Here is a 5,596-nt window from a genome sequence, read left to right as displayed (position 1 = left end):
GAGGCACATGTATGATAGTCAGAGGGCAACCTCAGGTGTTGGTCTCTGCTTCCCGCCTTCTTCCTGGGATTCTCCCATGTCAGCCTCCCCTTTCTCCAAGGGAGCAATGAGATTACAGACGCATGCTTCCACCTCCGACTTTCCCGTGGGTTCTAGAGATCTGAACTCATGTTCGCACACTTGCAAGGCAAGTGCCACTAAGCCATCTCCTCACCCCTTAACCTAAATGTGTTTCTAAACACGGTTTATAATAGCCGAGTGCTTACAGTAGCCTAGCTTCCATGTCTCATGTAACCCTCACCTCAGCCTTGAGAGGCAGTTCCCAGCGCTCCCCTCATGCTACAGCTACTGTTCCAACTTGAGTAGCATACTGCAGAGTGCGCGGCTGCCTTTCGGGTTGAACGGGCAGTTGCTATTACGTCTCCCTAGTATTTTTCAGGAGTGTTTCCTCTTGATTCCTAAGAGTGGTCAAGGCAAGGCAGGAATTAAAGTTTGAGTGCTTCGAGAAAAGCTGGAAGGAGCCACACTCTTCCCTGGAGTCCAGGGATCAGCACGCTGTTATTTAATATATGGGATAGGAATATTCTGAGAGAAACACGGAACTCCAGGCGTGGAGCCTCAAGTAAAGAGATCTTGATTGTGACTGTGGCTTAGAAAACTGACCCTCTTAGAAGTCATTCTCCTGCGCAAAGGAAAAGCAATCTCGAGTCCAGGAAAAAAAAAAAATAGAGGAAATTTGGGCAAACTTTCGCAATGGAGTCAGTCAGGTACGAGATTGTAACACAGAAATATTACCCCACAGCCACAGACGGGGCCTGTTTATACCCAGTAGCTGCCGCCACCACTTCCTTGGGATAGAACAATCTCAAGATCTTGTCATGTGACTGCTTCTGTCCGGATGAAAGCAACCGAAATGGAAACACAAGGCTGTGACTGGCCAGGGTGTTTCTCATTGGGCAGCTGCTAGCACGTGCTCATGTGACACAGGAAATGAGAGAAGCTGACTCTGCCAAGTAAATATTCTAGCCTCAGACAAAGGAGCCTCAGTTCCAGCTTCCACTTTCCTTCCTTGCTGCGCCTCTTCAGGGCGTGGAGGTGAGGAATGGGAAGCCGGGGATTCCCCTCTGGGGACTGCCTGGAACCCTCAGCTTCCTGGAGGATCCCAGGCACAGCCTTCTGTAAGGCCTGCCTCTAGCCGGGATTTCCCTGCTGCTGCCTAACACCAGCTTTTTTACGACCATAAAGTCACCTTGCTGAGACACCTTAGAATCGTGACAGGCAGGGATGGGAGTGTGGCTCAGTGATGGAGCGCTGCTTACTTAGCATATATGAGACCCCTAGATCCAACCCCCACTCCCTCTAAAAAGCACAGAGAACAGGGTGGGGCTTGGTAGAGTGTTGTGTTCAGAATTCTCCCTGGGATCCACTAAGTCTTAATGTAGGAATTTATAACGCATGGGGATTTTTTTTTTTCAGAGAAATTAAAGGAAAAGAAATATGTTTAGTGTCTCATCTGAAAGCCTGGACTGGTGAGATCTGAACTGAGATCTCACCCTAGCAGCCCCCGTGCTGGCCTCTGAAGGCCTGTCCTTGTGTTTGAGTTTGACCAACAGCCTGGGTTGTCACACTTATTCCAGTATTGCATGGCAGTGTCTCATAAGCAGATGGGCTGACAGGCTGTCTGAGGAATTTGATAAAACTAAAAATCCTTACATAAGAGACTTTAGAGGGACCTGCGAGTCTATTTTTCTAATAAATTCTTGGATATATTCCCCCTCCTCAGGTAATTTCAATGCTACTAATCTTGCAGAAACTACTCTGACAGAGTCACTTCAGATGGTTTAAAAAGGTAACTCCTCTCCATTTTTTCAATGTAAGTAAATTTGCAGCTTTAATGTTTTTAAAATAGTAAATTACAGAGCGGAAGAGGTGGTTCAGCAGTTAAGAGCACTTGTTCATCCAGCAGAAGACTAGGGGGATTGGTTCCCAACACTCACGCTCGGTAGCTCACAACCACCTACCAGGTGCCCTCTTCTGGCCTCCTCAGGTACTGCATACACAGGAGCAGAGACACCTATAAAACATAAACAAAACTAAAAATAAATCTTTAGAAGATAATAATTATACTTTTATAATCTGAATTCTGCTATTTTATTTTAGGTGTTGGAAGCTCTAAAGAATCAGATGTGGATTGGGATGTGTAAGAGAAGTAAAATAATTATATAGATGGTATAAAAAAGGTGGAAAAATGTAATAATCTAAACCAATTTAAGTGTAATAACTTATTAATTCAATTTTATTAATTGGATATTAATAAAAGCAAGAGAAGAGAAACACTTAAACATAGAAAGTTTAAAACTATAATAAAAATGAAGTTTATGATCTCCACAGTCATGGCTCTTATCAGATTTACAGTACCACAAAGGAATTCCTTCCTGTGGAGAGCCTCAGATCCAATCAGAAAGCAGTTATGTATCATCATAACTCCTCCTCCTCTTCCTCCTCCTCTTCCTCCTCCTCTTCCTCCTCCTTTTCTTCCTCCTCCTCCTCCTCCTCCTTCTCTTCCTCCTCCTTCTCTTCCTCTTCCTCCTCTTCTTCCTGCAGCAGGGAACACACCTTGCCTAGCGGCCCAGTAGAGTAGCTTCCTTCTCCAGCAGCCATGCGCAGTACTTTGAAAGGGACAGAGCAGGAAGGCGGCTTCCATCTGGGCTCCTACTTGATTTGCCTACGTCACAGCCAGAGCACGTGCTGTCTTCAGCAACAGGGCTTCCTCATCTAGCTCCAGTGTGCAGCAGCTGTGGTGGTAATTGCTTACATTGTTTTCGAGATGTCAGAGGACTCCCTGACCAACAACTCAGACAGAGGTAGCTCACCCGGCACTGGGATTCTCATTGAATAACCTACAGCTTCTTGGAGGACCTGTATACACCCATACAATACCTCTGTTAAATTTTTCTTTTAATTTTAGAAACTTACCAAATATAAGGGTTATAGCTTTTGCACAATTCTTTGTTTTATAGTTCATAGTTTTAAATACATTCCTTTTAAATGGGTCGGGGGCTGTGGATACTGAACTTTTTAGTAGAAACTATGGCTTTCTTATTCTTTTCTTTTTTCTTTTGGGCTTTCTTTTTCTTTCTTTTTATTTATTTATTTTGAGACAGAGTCTTACTATGTAGCTCTAGCTGTCCCGGACCTCACTATGTAGACCAGATTGGCCTCGAATTCACAGAACTTCGCCGGCCTCTGCCTCCTAGTGCTGAGATTGAAGACGTGCCGCGCTGCACCCAGTTGGAATTGTAAATACTTAAAAAGCTGAAGTTTAAAAAGGGACACAGAGGTGGCTCAACAGTTAAGACTTGGGTTTGGTTCCCAGTACCTACGTTGGGTGGCTCACAGGGGTCTAACTCCAGTTCCAGGGAGATCCAATGCCCTCTTGTGGCCTCTGTGAGCACTGCATGCAAGGCCGGCGAACACCCGGGATCCTCTTGTCTAGTTCTAGGCTATAGACCCAGCTTTTCACACAGTTGCTGAGGATCCTGACTCAGGTTCTCATGCTCCAGGTGGTGAGTTTTACCTACTGCCTGGGTTTTCACTTTTAACTATTTACCAAATGTGAAAACAGTCCCAATATACATCTAAATGAAAACTCTTGGGGAATTATAAACAGAAAGGTGAGCAGGAGACCCTGATGCTTTCAGAGAGTGGATATCTTACGATGGGGACTGTTGCCTGAACTACTAAAAGCACAGGCTGTAGAGGAGAAGACAACAATTATAAGAATATGTTATCTCGAAATAACAGAACAAAAAGGGAAAATTGTGATAATATATTATTCCCTCTAAGTTGGCAAAAATCTTTTTTCCCTGCACCCTTAAAGGTTTGGTAGCATTCAGCTGAATCCACCTTGATAGGCTTTCCTTTGTAGGATGTTTTTGTACTCCTGCTTCAGTCTCCTTGTTTGCTCAGAGTTTTAGTCTGGGTTTTGTTGCTGTGAAGAGATTACCATGACCACAGCAACTCTATGGAGAAAAACATTTAATTGAGGCTGGCTTACAATTTCAGAGGTTTAGTTCATTATCATCGTGATGAAATACGTGGCAGCATGCAGACAGACATGGTGCTGGAGAAGGAGCTGAGAGGTCTACATCTTGACCCACAGGCAGCAAGGAGAAACTGTCTGCCACCTTGGGCATCGCTTGAACATAGATCTCAAAGGCCACCCCCACAGTGACACGCTTCCTCCAACAAGGCCACACTTCCTAATAGTGCCTAATACATACTAATAAGAAACTTTTATCAAAAATTATCAGTTCATGCTGGGCGGTGGTGGCGCACGCCTTTAATCCCAGCACTTGGGAGGCAGAGGCAGATGGATTTCTGAGTTCGAGAGTTCGCAGCTAGCCTGGTCTACAGAGTGAGTTCCAGGACAGCCAGGGCTACACAGAGAAACCCTGTCTCGAAAAACAAAACAAAACAACCAAAAAAAAAATTTATCAGTTCAATTTCATTCTGCAATTTTAAAAAGTGTATCTTTTATGTATGTTCCATAAACTTGGGTCATAGACTTATGCAGCAAATGTCTTTACTGCTGAACCATCCATAAGTTCTTCCCATAAGTTCTGATATATAGAATTTGTTGCCATCACATTCATAAGTCAAGGGCCCCAGTGCCTCAGACCCATTGGAATGGTGAGACCCTCCCGGCAGGCTCAGAAGCCGCCTCTGGTGTACTACAGATGGTAACATTGTGTTCAGAGAGTATCAACTATAGCTCCCTTCTCCTTGAGCACAGCCTGAGACTGATCCCTATAGAGACTACTTGCTGAGATTAGCTGACGCTTCTCCTCACAGTACTGCATATAGCAAGTGTCCCGAGCTCCATCTGAGCACACAGGTCATCTCAGGTCTTCTGTATGTGCGTCTGCCACTTCTCCATTCCCCTCACGCCAGTTAGGTCAATCCCAAAGCCATGCAGCTCGTGATACTTTCCCCCATTTCTCTAAACTGATAACTCTCCTGCCTAGCAGTTCTTAAGGCAAGGGGGTTTTCTTCATTCAGTTTACAAGTCACTAAACATAGAGAGTGAATTGAGTTATTAATTACAGTGAAAACCATTTATAAATAATCATAACTTTTTTTTTTTTGGTTTTTCAAGACAGGGTTTCTCTGTGTAGCCCTGGCTGTCCTGGAACTCACTCTGTAGACCAGGCTGGCCTCAAACTCAGAAATCCGCCTGCCTCTGCCTCCCAAGTGCTGGAATTAAAGGTGTGTGCCACCGCTGCCTGGCAATCATAACATTTTCTATACCTCTCTGGACAGATGAAAACTGTAAGTAATCCCTTCTGAGGTAGGACTTCCAACATCAATGGTGTCTGTCCTATGTTTGAGAAGAACAGCTTGACAGAGCCACAGCATGCCTTGGGATAACTAAAATATCCCCAACTCAAAGCTTACAGAGAGCAGTATGAGATGTTTTGTTTTGTTTTTTAATCTGGATGGCAGGGTATTGGGCATGAATATAGCTGCTGTATTATGGACGGCAACATCACATCGAGTTACATTGTCAGGAGGCTGGACACATCGAGTTACATTG

General features: G+C 44.5%; 1 long non-coding RNA gene across 1 annotated transcript in view; it reads left to right on the top strand.

The window, feature by feature from the left end:
- Positions 1 to 997: 997 nt before the first annotated feature.
- Positions 998 to 5,596, top strand: part of LOC114608172 — an 11,697-nt gene continuing 7,098 nt past the window's right edge. Inside the window, exons 1-2 of the long non-coding RNA XR_003709312.1 lie at positions 998 to 1,095; positions 1,784 to 1,873. This is a non-coding gene — a long non-coding RNA (uncharacterized LOC114608172). The remainder of the gene's footprint in view (positions 1,096 to 1,783; positions 1,874 to 5,596) is intronic.

This window comes from Grammomys surdaster, unplaced genomic scaffold (genome assembly GCF_004785775.1).
Source record: "Grammomys surdaster isolate TR1022 unplaced genomic scaffold, NIH_TR_1.0 127, whole genome shotgun sequence".
Taxonomy (NCBI): domain Eukaryota; kingdom Metazoa; phylum Chordata; class Mammalia; order Rodentia; family Muridae; genus Grammomys; species Grammomys surdaster.
Note: the sequence above shows the minus strand (reverse complement) of the source record. Positions and strands in the feature narration are given on the sequence as shown.